This window comes from Salarias fasciatus, chromosome 5, assembly GCF_902148845.1.
Source record: "Salarias fasciatus chromosome 5, fSalaFa1.1, whole genome shotgun sequence".
NCBI lineage: Eukaryota > Metazoa > Chordata > Actinopteri > Blenniiformes > Blenniidae > Salarias > Salarias fasciatus.
This window is the reverse complement of record NC_043749.1, coordinates 26,730,721-26,747,402: the sequence shown is the minus strand read 5'-3', so window position 1 is coordinate 26,747,402 and position 16,682 is coordinate 26,730,721. Positions and strand designations below refer to the sequence as shown.

Here is a 16,682-nt window from a genome sequence, read left to right as displayed (position 1 = left end):
CTTAAAAATGGGAGCCTATTGACTCACTGCTGTGACTGAACCAGTCACTTCAGGTTCCTCGAGTTCGTCCTGAATGTGAAACTTGACGGGGTCAACAGGTCGGTTTCCTGTGTCTTAAATCAGCTGTGAGTTCCACTAAAATCAATTATCTATCATCTAATTGGTTCGTCATGTCTTGGTTACCTTGTTAGGCTTCATTATCTATGAAACATTGGTTTTAATATTTTTGATGTGGACCTCTGGGCCTTTCTTTGTCGTGAAATGAATCTCAGAAGAGTCATCAATACATGAAAGGTGTCATCTGAGTATTGCTGACAGGGTATTAGAACACATTTCTCCAATAAATTGAAGCAATCAAGCAAATCTAACTAGTGCAACAACATGAATGTGTCTGTGTGATGAGACGCATGTGTAGCAAAAGTCACACTTAGTGTGTTCTTTGCAGATATATTCTTGCAGTTGAAACACATTTGTCAGTCTGTCTTTACTGCTTTGTTCAGACCTGACATCTTTTAGTTCAGAATCAGATGGTTTGACTCATCAATATGACTTTTTCTTTTTCTCCCCTCAGAAACCTGCTCGTCGATACTGTCATGTCCTCTTTCCTCATTTTTACCAAAATTACTACCCAGAACTGGGCCCACTGTGAACCTTTCATTTCTCCAGGCTGAAAACTGAACTCAAGTGACCAACTTTTTACTGAATTGACCTCACATATCTGGACATGGAAAGTGTTTTGTTGTTTTTTGTGCAGGGCAAAACAAGACGAAATGAGAATCCCCTAAATCCCACATGATTTGGAGAGGAGCTTTTTTTCTTTTCAAGTCAAACATCACATCTTCACATCAGTGAAAGCAGGGGAATATAATGTTTGAGTTGCACCTATACTACTGTAACTGTATATACAAGATATTTTTATGAACTGAATGTGTGAACTTACGGAACTATTCAGACAAATCATGTCTTTCAATACACAACATATAAACATATATGGTTGGCTTTCAAAATAATGAGGTTTTTTTTTAAATTCTGACATATTAAGCAATGTAGATATTACAGGTGATCACTGACAATGTTTTACATTCCATTTATTTGTTCAGTCTTGAAGAAAAAAAATCCTAATACGTACACTTTCCTTCAACAAAATGTCATTTTAACAATTGTCTATGTGTTTGAACGTACAGCTGACAGAAAGCTTTGGCCCTTCAGCCTTTGAAGTCTTTTAGTAACGAGTGCCAGAGGAAATAATACAAACCACCTCGCCGAAGCAGTGGAAAAGTGTGGGACCGGCGGATCCAGCAGGGCGCTCCTTGATGTCTCGGCTGGCTCGCCAAGATGAGGGTGTCTATTGATGTGAGGACCCGAAACACCTCGTGACCTTCAGCTCATCACTGATGAAGTTGTACCACCTGGTGTTTCAAGTCCCGGCCAGAAATAGCAGGTAGTAAAGTGAAATCCTTCAGGTGAAGAAGAAAGACGAGGGGAAAGAGCTGCTGCTAGGCAGAGGGCTCATATCACCTTAAACTGCCAAAATAAATTGGTTTCGAGCCTCCGCTGAGTTTCCAATAATGAGACAGTGTCTGATAGCCTGACATTGACAAGAAGCTCCAGCAGAAAAGCCTCTGCCCTGAGCTGTCTCCATCAAAATAACAGTGAACATGATTCCCAGGAGCAGGGTTGCGAATGAATTAGTGCTGTTTTGTGTGCTGTAACGGTGTAATGGAGGTTCAGGGTGAACCAAGGAACAGACACTGAATCCAATGTAACCACATTTACTGGCTCTCGTAATTTTCCAGAAGAGGACTTTTGATTGGTTTGAGTGCAGAACATGGACTCCTGAGACTGGTACCTTATAGAAATTAATACAAGGAGGAAATAAAAATACACGTCACATTTTCCAAAGTTCATCATTGATTCTCAATGTGTCTGAGTGCAAATGATTAATTTGAAAATATCAAAAATCATCAAAACAGTACAACCCATTAAGCAATTTGTGAAACATGAAATTTATATTCAAAATATTTTCTGATGGCATAAGTGGGAGATGAAGAGACCACTTCACCTTGGTATGATGAGTCTGAGGTCCTGTTATCATTAAAAATTTCATAAATAATCCTCAATATTTGGGATAAACTTTCTCTTTTAGAACAATTCATGGTTGACCAGGTAATCCTAAACTACTGTATGTTCATGTTGGTCAATTCATGATACTATTTGGAAATTTCTCACATGGTCTTACACACAAAGTTTTTCATTTATGCATATTTCCCAATGAAATTATCAACTAACATGTCTGCTAAGACTTGACAGGTATTTTGTTTTGAATATTTTATTTCTAATAATATATATGCAAGCAAAATTGAGAAATTTACTTGAAAATATTAATTAAGCATGAAGATAGCTTAATGACAGATTAAATATTTTCAAGATTTTGCATGTTTTTATGTTTCCTTTCATGTCATTTTCACCTTGTACCTGTCCTTACTGGTAGATTTCTGTCAGGTTTGTGTGTTGTACATCATCTGTCACACATTATTGGACTATCATAATATCCTAACTAACATCTGTATCAGTCAGATACCCAGATACACTGTTTAATATAGACTGATGTATGATAATGAATTATTTTTTGGAAATAATATTCAGCATTCAAATCGATGGGAAGATGTAAGGAGAAAGTGAATGACTCATGCTTTCTCCTTGGTGCCTCTGTTCTCTCGCTCCTGTCATCCCAGCAGTGCTTCTCTCACTGATGCTTAGTGACATCTGGCCCTCATTCAAGTCACCATACATTCATTCATCCCCCTCCCACGGACCAATGGCAAAGCTTGATCCCTGCAAGGACCGCCCACCCCGCGTCTCCGTCTCCGCACACACCAATGCACTGGCCCCGATTCCCCTCCTCCGCCTTCTCATTCGTTCATCTTGCCTTTCATTCTCATATACTGATCTCCGTCCTTCAGCCACAATGAATGAAGTCGGTGCAGAAAACCAAAGGAGCATTCAGAGGCAGCATGAGGAGAACCATGAATAAACAGAGAGTGCAAAGGAGGCGAGCACGTGTGAGGAATAACCCATCAGGGGAATGGGGAAAGTCCAGCAGCATGTCTGCATCGTAGCATGATATTGATGGATATTCAGAATTTAACAGAAATGCTCACATATGTGAGGATATAGAGCATGAGAAGCCGTTTAAGAAGCAAAACTGACAGTGAAAAAAATTAGTATTTGATGAAAATGAATTTAAAAAATGATATGTGGAGATTATTATTCATGTAACTCAATCTTAAAAACATCTGAGTAGCTGTTTATGGACGCTGATTTAGTGTTGAACCAAAGAGTGAAGAGACGTCACCGTCAAAGTCACAAGATGTCAGGGTCAACAGACGCATGCACTGATCTATACCGCTGAAACTAACTTAAACACGGTGAATATCGGCTGGATGGTCCCGATGACCCAGTGAGTAAAGACCCGTCTCATTAAATCACAGCGTTACAGCTGGCTCCAGCTCATGTGCTGCTGTTTGTTCCACCAGACAACCACAAATTTAAATTCTGATGAGACCATTGAATGCTTTGTCCTATGTGAATGTTTTCATGAGCTCATTGGTGCATGTTGATTGACTAAAAGTGTCTTGGTGGAAGACACTAACGCTGATTCACTAAAGAGTTGTGCGCGTTTATAAAAGAAAAAAAGGGGATTAAACTGAATATTGCCGGCACACTTGTGGAGTTGATAAGCTTCCTTTATTGTCATAGTTAAAGGCATAGTCGAGAATTCTCCGCCTGTTTCGAACAACATGGCCGATGTGCCATTTTTGGAGCACTGCGCATGCGCAGCTCCCTCCGCATGAGGACTGTGGGGAGCGCGCACGTCAGCCCATGTCAGTTTGTTTACATCCGCGCAGCTGGAGCATCGTCTTTCCATAGGATTAAAACACATTTGTAATCATGTGGGACTCTTCTTACAATCATACATAAGAATACGATCTGTAAAGTAGTGTCTTACATGTTTATGCAACAGAAACACATTTGAATGGGATAATAAGCATGGTACCTGTCCAGCAGAAACTTCGCCACATTTGCCACGTGTGCCACATCAGTCCTAAATCCCTTTTGTGCTTTGAATGTCCGCCACCTCGTAAAGGAATCTCCGAGTAAAACACGCGTTCCGCCTTCTTTTCTATGGCCTTTCTTCTATCCTCTGCCATCTCAAACAATGTTCTTTTTTTGTGGCTAGCCATCTTCGGAGGTTTTCGCGGGAGCAAGCCACTTCTGCAATGGTCGCTCCCACTGTATGTCACTTCCTAAACAATGCTCTGCGCATGCGCGGCTTCAAACCAGAGCGCGCACAGAGGACGGCGACTCGACATGATATGTCATCACGTAAACGCGTTCCCACCTTAATTGGCATTATGACTGCCCAATTAGGATTTGGAACCATACAATTCTGATTGGTTCTAAGGATCCTCCAGTATACATTTAAAAACAATGAAATTGCAAGTTCAGTCCATTTATGTGCTACACATAAATATATAAAGAGGCAGGAAATGTAAAAGAGAATGGATATAAGTCATGAAAACTGTACCATTTGTCACAGTATAAATATATAAAAGAGGTATAGAACGTGTAAAGAGAACCATGAAATGCCTAAAAAACACACCTCGAATATAAAATACACACTCAAACATCATGCAGCAGTCAGTTACTTCACTTTTCAATTCTGTCTTTAATTGAGTTGTTTAATCTTCTTCATGACCCTGAGTTAAAAACTATATATAAAATAATAATCACCAGTTACAGGCCATAGAAGCCTGCTATATCGGCTTTTGTTGGCCTTATTTCACATTATAAATATTATTTCTTTATTCTATTCATTTCCACTGACACATGTGACACTTAACGGATCTTCTGCTCTGTTTGGATTATCCTGTCTATAAAACCTCTAAATTCAGAGACGTAATAAGCAGCTTCTTTCATGTGTGAGGTGAAGTGGTCCCGGGGGGGGGGGGGGGGGGGGGGGGGGGTGACTTTGTCTGCTCATAGACGAGATTTCCTCTTACAGATGAAAAGGAAATGAAGTGGGTGGAGAAGACATGCGCTAAAGAGAGAGAGAGAGAGATGAGGATGAGGGAGAGAGGAGAGAGAGAGGAGAGAGAGAGGAGAGAGTAGAGGTAAAACATTCAGAGACACACGGAAAGAGGAGAAAATTAAGTAAGATGCAAAAGGAAAAGCTGTCGAGGTTTTGAATGACAGAGAAGCTAAGAACAGAGCGCCAAACTAAGGGCAAAAAAACCGCAGGATGGAGTTTGGACAGCGATATTGGTGAGGAAAATATCCAGACATTCCCACTCATCAATATTGAGGTTACCCTGAAGATGAACTTGTAGTCTGGTTTAACCACTCCACTATTATTTCTCAGTCATCCAACCTCTCAAAGACATTCGGGCGAATACATTAATGAAATAAAAGATCCAGCTGATCGTCCTGATGAAATGGAATTTGCATGTTCTCCCTGTCCATCTTTGTGTTCACTCCAGATATTGCAGTACCTCCTACGATCATTAAACATGGGTTTGAGCACAGGAGAGCAGAGTTTCAACATGGAGGATATACAAGCACGTTTGTGACTCAGGTTTGTTTACAATTTATTGAGACAAGCGATGGTCTTACTATCCAATCGGCTTGGCCTAATATTGAGCTCATTCTGGTCCTGCTGCCTTCACCTGTCCTAAACTCACCAGGGAACGACTGCAGCACTCTGCAAACAATTCAGTTTGAAGAATCAGATCAACATGATTAATTCTAGCATCAGCTTGTTTCTTATTCGGTTTTCAGCCCATTCACAGCTGACAACTGTACTTTGAATCCAGTGGAACTAAATACATCTTCAACTTCTAACAGCTTAATTAACTTTAATTCATCAATAATTCGTGGTGTATTACTGATAAATTATGGTGACTGTGAACTAGGTTAAGTTGCCTCTGCTGTTTTAACATGATGAACTACATGCATCTTATTAGATAAAACCTGTTTCATATTGCATAAGATCGGTGTAAAATCATCCAGTTTGAAAGCACTTGTGATTAGTGCTGTCACATAATTGTGATTAACAGACTGAGAGTCACAGCTACACTGACAGGTACAGTGAGGAGAGCTTAGGCAGCAGCATGTAATATCTGCTGCTCTCGGACTGAAAACGATAAGTAACTGCAGACCTGGTGGCCCTGCAGGCTCATGTTAGGAGGGATTTATTGGACAGCTCCTCTGAAGATGCCATCTATCTGCAAAACCGTAATTGGACTGCATAGACTGTAGCAAAACGATGCTAAACGGTCCTTCTCCTTTCCTCTCCACTCATCCATCAGCCCTGAGAGATTAGCGTGTGGAGATCCTGCATCTAAAACACAAGAATCCACAACAAGAACATGCAAACTCCACAAGAGAAAGCCTGAAAGCACGGGAGAATACGACACATCTCCAAGCCCCATTGAACGGATCGATTTTACAGGGCTGCGAATTTGTGAAAGGAATCAGGAAACGCTACAGCACACTGCTTAATAAACAATCATAGATCGACCTGCGTCGCATTTATTGTCTTCATATTTGAACCTCAGCTGGTTTCAATAAGAATCTCAGTTAAGGTTAATATCTCATATTACTTCACATAGCAGGAAGGCCTTCCTTCTGTAGGCACATTAGTGGTGGGGTGTATGAAATGATGTGTATGCATATGCAGTCTGTGTGGGTACACAGCTGAGAACCACACTGCTCCAGAGGGCTATATGTATTAGAAATACATCAGAAATATTACTCCATTTAAACCAGTTCTTTTGTTTGTTTTCATTATTATCAATGTCGCCACTGTTTTTTTAAACCACTTACAGGGAAATAATTTTTTTTTTGCTATAAAAACTATAAAACATGCAAAGAAACCCCCACACCTGCACGCCAAAACAGCATGCTATAAACATTAAAAATTCGTAAGGACAGACCAACAAGTTGGATTCCAGGAGAATCTGGACACTCTGGAAGCAGCCGTTTTTGTTCTTATCCATCTATTAGTATATGTGCAAAGAAATGTCTCCTGATGTGCATTCACAGTCGCAGCGTTCTCGTCGTCTACTCAGAGAGGAAGCCAGAGCCTCATTGCAATGTTGCGTTTTCCTCCATTTACTTATTACAGAGTATTTCCAAAAAGTTCCACCCTTAGCAGCTGTTGTCGTGTAAGGAAAAATATCTGGATCTACATGAGGACCGTATAAAGGAATGCAGTCTTCTCATAAGATTACGTTCATCGACGTGTACTCTGATTTAATCCATTTTTTAAGTCCCCTCAAATAATTCAGTGAGCAATGAAGAAATGTGGAATTTATTTAGATTCTCAGTGAAGCACGTGGAAGTATCTCTCCTCTTTAATACAGATTTCAAAATGATAATACAGAGGAAGATACTCATGGAAATGCGCTCATTTCACAGCAGTAACTCGCCGCGGCGCCGAAATTACCATGTGTGAGAGATATCAGAGGAAATGGAAACCGGTACACTCGTGACCACCAACAGATCAAGGAGAAATATTAAATAACACATGTACCCGGAGCCGCCATCGACTGAGCCGAGCTGAGTGCTGCAGAGCGGAGCGCAGAGACTCGTATGATCAAACAGGGGTCTAAATATAGGATGCTGCTGCATGATTTCTTCTGCTTGAGCAGGGATTCACCCAACCTCAGCTGAGACAGCGAGAGGAGTGGAGAAGGAAGAGGAGAGGAAGAAGTTACCACCCTCTCAGAAAAAGCCTTTGATTGTGCGAGTGTGTGATTAATTGTGTGTGTCTGTGTGTATCTGGGGGAGATGTGAGCTCAGTCACATGGCTGTGCATCCATCAGAGCACCGGGGAGAGGGGCCTGCAGCTCCATAATCTCTGTAGATCTGTCTATAAAACACGCTCCATGCTTTACAATCTGTCCATCATCGAACCCCGCTGTGGGTTGTAGTAATCAGTTTCTGCTGCAGGTCTGTCAGGCTGACATCTCACACACCCTCCAGCTCACTTCATTCAGATTCAGACTCTTTGTGTGGTTTTGAATCTGTTTCTCTTGGTTCCTTCTATTACAGTGTTATAAATCAGTGCCGTCAAATGATCCCTTTTCCATTTAAACATTAGCATAAATGAGATTTCATAGCTTTAACCCTTCATGAGGAAACATTTCTGCATTTTGCCGTTTATGTCTGCATTCAAACCTACAGCCGTTACACCGAGTAAGTCACTTTTCGTCTCCTTTATTGAAACCAGCACGTGATATCGAAGGATGACAGCTCTGAGGAGAAATCCACTGAATGTTTTAGGAAGCATTGACATTAGGTTTGATCAGTTTTAGGATTGGTGTATGTGTATATAAACAGCCTAAGATGTTTTTTGAAGTCTGAAAAGCAAAAATATAAGTATTGCCATGAATGGCATAAAAAGTGTTCATACCTATAAAATAGCACATTGCACTCTGAGGGCACTTTATAAGACTCTTAGATATATCAGTGAACAAATTAATAGACTTTAATCCATGTTCTATTATTTCATTGTATCTTATTACATTTGTCTGTCACCTAGTTAAAACATGTTGTATAAAGAAAGGTTGTTTATTTCAGTTACACCAGAAATTATCAACACTTTGCAAAAAATTATGATTGAAAGTGTTTGAGATTTAGGACTTTCAGTTGAAAACCAGTTGGAACGTGATAAATCAAAGGTCTAAAGGTGTAATAAGTAAAAGATTTTTCTCGCAGTACCCGTTTTTTGCTCTTTAGGCTGTGGTATTGAGACATCAAAGTTTTTGGTCTGCGCTATTTCTGAAAAGTTCCACCTTGCGTTTTCAGTGACTTTGAGCACTGTTGTCATCTAAACGTTCTAAAACTCAACAAATGTTTTCCATTTTCACATTGTTGAACAAACAGCCTAACTTCGACAGCACACTGTCAGTTTTCACTGAATGAATTCAGCAATAGTAACGACCTGTACAGCATTTATGTACAGTGCTACTGACTTCAGGTAATCAATAAAGAAAATCAAGTCTGTTCCAACAGCAGTTATGTGCATTAAGAAAGCTCAGTATTGGCAAATGTTGTCAAACATTTTACATCCTTGGGAATCAGTTATTGCTGGTGTCACTTCATTCATTGCATGCAATAATATTTCTATAGGTTGTAGCAGCATTCAAGCTGAGAGTTTACTCCATTAAAAAATATTTATTGCACTGTGATTGTTTGAATTCAGTGTGAAACCTCTCAGTCTACAGACCTGCTTCTTCTCTCATCAGTTCAAGACAGAAACGATGAATAGAAAGTCGACGCACAGCAGCTCTAGGTGGTCAGAAAAGTAAATTCACACATTCCGGAGTTGCAATTGCTATTTTCCCACATTCCAGCAATTTTTTTTTTTTACTTTATTTGACATTTCTACAATTTGCATTCTGTATCTTTGATGCCATACATGATGGTAATTGTTTTATTCATCTAGATTATTTAGATTATGAAACTTAATAAAGTAGTTAATAGTTTATTTTAATAAAGTCAATTTATGCACATGTATGATTTTTTTAATCCCTCTGTTGTAGAATTTTGTGAGGCAGAGCCAAAGAGAAGACGTCAAGGTTGCTACGCTGCACAAGGTTTTGTTTTAGGATTACAATACAGACAAGGTCAGCTGACTGAGAGTAAGACTAACACTCTCGCAAATCTCCAACTTTCTCTGCCACTGAATTAGTCATCCCAGTTTAAATCGTTAGAAAATTGTCTCTTCATCACATTTTGCTCCAGAGAGACGAAGTAGTCATCTTCACCGGTTCATGGAGACGCCACAGTGAGAACGATGGCATCAAACCCGATTTATAAAGGCTGCAGTAACATTAATATTCAACCTGCTTGTTTTCCTGAATGGATTCAGAGAAAAAATAGAACCTCTGAAACAGTCAAGACTCAATGTTTTTCATTTCAAAGATTTTTTTTTTTTTTCCCCCCAATCTCTGTCCAAAAAACTGAAGTTAAGAGGCTAACACCCCACCCTGCTGAGGTATTAAGAGGACATAATATGGAATATAACAACACAAGAACCCTTTTCAGGCTACTGAAAAACCACAAACCTCGTCAATAATTAGAAGAGGTTGCTGGTAATAAGCTGGTTAAATGGATTGTGGTTTTGTTTGGTCTTTTGTGCGTGGGAGCACAGAGAGGCACAACAAGCGAGAGGTAAGGGTACTCGAAAAACAAAAATAATTGCTTGTATTCACAAAGCCTCATTGTGTGGCTGAAATGACTCGCGATGGTAGTTTATAGACTTTCAGTGAATCACAGCCTCTTTTAAGTCAATGTGCAGCGCCTCATCACACACTGTATGTCATTTCTCTGTCATGTTTTTAGACAGCATGAAAAAAACATGAGTACATCGTTATGTAGAAAGTGTTGTCTAATCCAAAGCAACAAGAAAGTATAAAGAGCCTTGTAAAATCTTCTAAAATTCAATGCTGTCGTTATTATTTCATGCTAAATTTTTGTGCATACTGAATGTGTTTCCCAGCCAACATTAGAGCGTTCGGCCATTGCGGGTTTAACATCTACTGAGAAATAGATCCTTTGTCGGTTTGTCCTCTCGTCCCATAATGGCCACATACCAAATACCCGTGTGGGCTTCATGCATGTACTACACCTGGTGTTTGTTTGTTGGGCCCTACCAGAGTTACATGCACAAGGCCCACCTCAAACCCATCTCTAAGTTTTATGCAGGCACCACATGGGGGCAATTTGGCCAGAAATATCATCTGCATGTGGGTTTGTCCTTGATTTTCATAATGGCTCCATACCAAATACCCATTGTGCTCTCAATACAGTATTTATTTACCTCAACCCGTGTGGGTTTTCCTGTCTGAGCCCTTGCAAAATGTTCCAATATTGCCCTACCGGTAACTATGAGGAGGTCCACACAGGTGGAACTACATGGAGCCCTCTCTGTTTGCCCATTAAGGACCATGTAGGTTGGTCATTTTTAGAATAAAATAGAAATCCTTTATCAATCTCACAGTCATATTCTTTCAAAGCACTGCGCCACACAGAATGGAATAAGCTGAATAAATTGAAAAGAAAGTAAAACATCAAATTAAAAAGGATGACAATTAAATAAGACATAATATTAAATATTAATGGTACAGGATTTACAGTGACTTGTATAAGCACAGAAAGGACGAAGCTCACAGATAAAAAGAACAAACACTATTTACAAAGAGTCTTTGACTCTGTGTTGCATTTTGTTGGTAAGAGTCTGTTGCTGAAGTTGGTCTTCCTACTCACCAGGAAATCATGGAGGGGTTAGAGACAATATTCAGGATGGACTTCGGGTTCTTTGTTCCTCCTCAGATGATGGTCCACCAACACCTCCTTGGTCTTCGTGACACTGAGCTGCAGACAGACCTGCTCACGCCAAGTGACAACGCTATCCACTGTCGTCAATACTGCATTTTCAGCCATACCCAAATTGGTACTCAAGTAATCCAACTATAAACCATGTGGAGTCCACAGATGTGTGTTGGCTGGTTTATGGTGCACATTATTGCAATTTAATACTCTTTGTTTATACTTATAGTTATGATAGAGAAGGAATATCAACTCAGTCCATCAGTCAGACACAGGGCTCATCTAACTTGTCTTTAATGACTGAAGTTTGGTTGAAAAGCTGGGTCTTATTATTGGAAATAATAAGGAAAATGAGTTTCGGGGCGGAAAAAAAAATTGGCCCGCTTGAGAAAAGTCAGAAATTTTGTTGTGGTTTAGAGCGACACCACTGTGGCCGCTTCTCATGGTTGTACCAGAATCCACCAGCAGGGCGGCAGTGTCGGCGAATAATCCCTTTATTCTTCTTCTACGCTCCGCAGCTTATTCTTCCTCTTCCGGTTGTCGTCTGTTCGTGTGGCAGGTATCCCTTCTCCCTATGTTTACTAGCTGTTTTAATCTTCATCAATCCGCTTGTGTTTCACATGCAATCACATAAACCTAGACTGGCTTTGATACGGACGCTTGTTGACTGTATATTTTTGTCATTATGGCTTAGATGAGGCTCTTAATAAAGAAGATGAGACACATTTGAGCAGGGCTAACACTAATGCTAATGTAGCTTCACACCAGACGGCATGTCTTGATTCCCGTTAATTTAGTTATAATTCTCTTGCAGTCTAGTGTTTTGAATTATATGACTGCCAACACTGAAACGTGGTAGTACTTTTAGAAAATCCATTTGTTTACGTTTTCCAGCCGGCTAGCAGCTCAGACCTTGCTTCTCTTTACGAACCGCTTCTGTTCTGTCTTTTCTCAGATTAACCTCCTTAAAGATGGCAAAGTCAAAGAACCACACAACTCACAACCAATGTAAGTACAAGTCCTGAATTCTAAGAAACGTGAACAGTATAAACGGTGGGAGTGATATTAGCATTAGATTCATAAACTCGTAAAAAGTTATTGAAAACTGTTAAGGTTGCAGAAGCCTTCTGCCAAAATTAATGCTATGGTGTTTGTTCTTATCCTAAAAATGTTAAAATGAAACTGTGCCTAAGTTCTTAATTACTGATATAAAGTCATGTTTAATCCACCTCACCTGATCAGTGAGACTGGATTAAACACTGGCCTTTACTAGTATTTGACACAGTCCTGAAAACCCACCACACTGCTTGTGTTCTGTGGTTTAGGGGCTTTGCAGCCTGCAAACTTTTGAGGGTGTGTAAGTATAAAATAAACTTGACTGGGTAAGGAGCAATGAAGCTGCTTCAAAGACCAAAGCTGTCTTTATATTTAAAGTGGCCAAGATCTGTCACACAATACTGAAGGTGTTCAGTGAGTCTGTGGCGATGAGTGCTTTCATTCTTCTATGCTTAAACTGGTCATCGCTTAACCCTGTGCATATCAATATCTAGTATTTATTTTGCCTGTTGCGGACACTGCAAAGAAATTCCCTCCGGTGTTTCTATTTTATCTTTCAGAACAAGGTTATTGGCGATGTTTAACTGTGTCTTCTTTTAACAGCTCGCAAAGCCCACAGAAACGGCATCAAAAAGCCCAGGACTTATCGCTGCGAGTCACTGAAGGGGTGAGTAAAGTTAAAATCATGGGTTATCTTGCATTAAAGATGTGCGTTTCTTAATATGAAGCAGCTTGGAGATAGAGACTCTGAGGATAATGTGGTGTTTGGCATTCGTGTTAAAACCCCTTTATGTTCATTTTCTTGTAATTCATCCTTCCTGCCTCTGAAATGGTTACTTGTTGGAGTTGTTTGTCTCAGCATCTTGTTTTTCAAATGAAGACTTTATAATGTAAGCATGTGTTTTTGAAGGAGAAATCTTGAATCTAAGTTGTGTCTTGTCAAGATTGAAAGTAATGCCTCAAGCAAATTAACTCCTGCAGCAGTACCGTGTGAGAGACAGTGATAGCACACGGTTAAATGTTTGCTTACTAAGTAAATCATAATGCAGAAGATGTAGGTAGCTGAACTTATTTAAAGTTATGCTGTGCAGTATTTGAAAGTGTGATGTATTGCAGAGCCCCCAGTCAAGGAGAGTGTTCTGCGCGCCAGACAAGAAACTGAACAGTGTTAATTTATTGGAGCTTCATGATATGTTGGATACACCTGAACCCCTTGATCCCTTGTTTGTGGGTCGTCCTGTTTGGTGCTCTATAGTGAGAATTTTAGTCACTTTAAATCTTAACTGTAGTTGAAATGGCTGTACAGATGTTTTTTGACCAAACAGTTCTCTCACAAGTTGGTACTATTATAATGCAATGTTGCCTGTTAACGGGTTAAATTTAACAATGATTTTTATGTAAGGTATAAAGACTACAAGGATGGCTACTTCTGTTTTTCTGGTGAACATTGAAGAGCTAAGACTAATTGTGGAGTGAACTGGTTGTCAAGAATGTCGTATTTGTTGCCTAAGTTTAGACCACTGTTCAAGGTTTTATCGTTGATGTACTCTCTTCATCAGATGGAGCTGTCTGGAGCTTAGTTACATCACATGACATGAAATCATTGTTGCCTCAACATGTTTGCCTTGAACACGTTTTCCTCTGTCTGCTCACTCAGTTCATTTCTTCTCTCTTTGCAGGTTGACCCCAAGTTCCTGAGGAACATGCGTTTCGCTAAGAAACACAACAAGAGGGGCATGAAGGCAGCAGCGAAGGCAAGGGCGGCGGCGGCGGCCGCAGCACCGGCACCAGCGCCCGCGGAGAAATAAGCCACTCTCCTGTCACCTTTGTAATGTCAACGTTCCAGACTGCCACCATCATCACAATAAAGCAATGCTTTATTAACAAATCAACATCAGTTTGTACTGTTTTTATATCTGCTTCTCTCTGTTTTGTTCATTTGAAATTAGCATTACTGTTTATGAATCTGAATGAACACAAGTAAAAATTAAAGTCAGGTAAGTTTGACTAATTTCTCTCAGGAGCTGAGAAGAATGTGTTGATGCAAAGTCTTAGCATTGTTATAAAATGAAAAAGGAAACAAGTACAAATTGGAATATGCTTCGAACTGATGCCATACTCCAGTCTACAAGAACAAGGTTTACTTGATTTCTTGTGGATTTTTTTTCCAGTGTCTTAGTTTTGATTGATTTCTTTTTCTCCATGACTGCTTGAAGTGCTGTGACAGAATTTCAAAAATCAGTTTTTTTTTTGTTTTTTTTGTGTGTGTTTGGTGCAGCACATTTAAGATTTAATGAATGGGCATGAAAACAAAAGCAATAGGATGCCGCAATCAAAACACGACAGTATAAAAGCATGTATTGATGTTTTTTGTAAGTGATGTTGCATCACAGCCCCTGTACAATAAACTCCTTACATTTGTCAAAATTTACATTTGTTGATTAGCCTGCTGGAGGAAGGAGGCAAATGTAAAAATTATTGATATTCCTGCTTGAAAAAATGTCCTAAGGCCTTAGTAGCAGTCTGTAAGAAGAAGAATCAAAATAATAGCTTCAGAAAAACATTTTGGAACCTCTACTTTGTATTGTATAATACTGAACTATACTGAACAGATATAATAAAAACACATTTGCTTAGAGACAACAGTAGACCTCAAAATTTAAATTCTTTTTCATCAGCCCCCAGAGACTTAAAAATTAGTAAGAGAATATTTTTTTTTTTTTTTTTTTTTTTTTTAATGGTACTTTGATTTAGATGCAATAACATTTGAAAGATAAGTGATAAATTTCCACATACAAAATTAGTATACTATAATGAATAGATATCTTTGGTGGCTTCATATTCCGAAGCTTCATCTTTCTGGGACTTCTCATAATTTCTGGCTCCTTCTGTCAAACCCTTCATCCAAATGCTTTCTGAACTGCAACATTAACTCAGCCATATTTGTGATCCGCTGCAAGTGCTCATCCATTAGTTTAAAACTTTCACCAATTTTTTTAACATAGTTTTGCTTGAAATCATTGTGAAATTTTTAGTGCTGGGCAACGATTAAATTTCTTAATTGCGATTAATCTCATAGTTTTTCTGCGATTTAATTGCATTATGCACATAAAACAATAATGAATTCAAAAGTACTCTGTAATGATCATCCTGCCCCCAGTCAGGGACAGGGACTTTGTTTTTTTGCAAGAATTTTGCAAATAGCAAATTTAACAATAATAATTTTACACTTTATCAAATATGATTTATAGTAACTTAAAAACGTTAAAATGCCAAGTCTTTACCAAGATTGCCCCCCTGACCCCCCCAACACACACCCACCACCCACCAGCAAGAGCAGAGCAGAGGAAAAAACGAAGTTTGTTATGAGCACACACTTCCTCAACTTCATTCTATTTCTGACCTTCAGACAGAGAAGGCAGAATAAATTCAGTCAAGCCGAATTGTGCCTCGTTAAGAACAGATTGTGTGTTGACGGGAAATTTACTTTATTTTGAGTGTTTTCAGCTCTGAAGACTGCCCAGCGGGCGGGAAACGATCTGCCGGCAAAAGCGCGATTAAGTTCACTATTGTTTTTGTCATATTTGCGCCCCCCTCATTTAGCGTTTGTGCCTTACACCAGCCTTATCCTTGTGATTTTTCTGATAATTCGGCTGAGTTCAATATGGCAAATAATGAGGAATGGACCGTGTTTCACCGCAGAAAGCGCAGCAGATGTGTGTGCGTTTTTGACGCTCAGCTGGAGCACAATGTGTGTGTGTGTGGGGAGCGTTAACGCCTAATGAAAATATTTGTCAGCGTTAAGGAAGCAGTGCGTTTAACGTGCCCAGCCCTAGAATTTTTTTTAATTTCATTACAATTTGTTGTACAGATGAACTGTTTGTTTTTGTAGGATTTTGGTCATTTGTTTCAGTTTCTCCGCAATTTCGAGCCTCTCATCCTACTATATTTTTAAATACATATCCATATATCTCAGGATTGGATCTCCACCGTCTCCTTCACGTGTGCTTTATGTTGAAGCTGCAGATGAGCTGTGCGTCATGACGTCACGTCCGCTGACGCCGTGACACACGCTTGCATCATTCCTGCGTGCCGCCGGGTGCAGACAGCCATGTGAGTATCTCCACTTAAACTCTATATTTTTTCGTAAAAAACAAAACATTTCAATACGACCACGCTTTTCTTCACAGCTTTTATTGTGCGAATGTCTGAACCTTTTAATAGACTAT

At 39.6% G+C, this 16,682-nt stretch overlaps 1 protein-coding gene across 1 annotated transcript in view; it reads left to right on the top strand.

Annotated features, from left to right (window-relative positions):
• Positions 1 to 16,520: 16,520 nt before the first annotated feature.
• The window catches only part of iars1 (isoleucyl-tRNA synthetase 1), a 57,663-nt gene continuing 57,501 nt past the window's right edge, over positions 16,521 to 16,682 (top strand). Inside the window, exon 1 of the mRNA XM_030091990.1 lies at positions 16,521 to 16,566. The gene's annotated coding sequence lies outside the window, so the exon portion shown is untranslated. The remainder of the gene's footprint in view (positions 16,567 to 16,682) is intronic.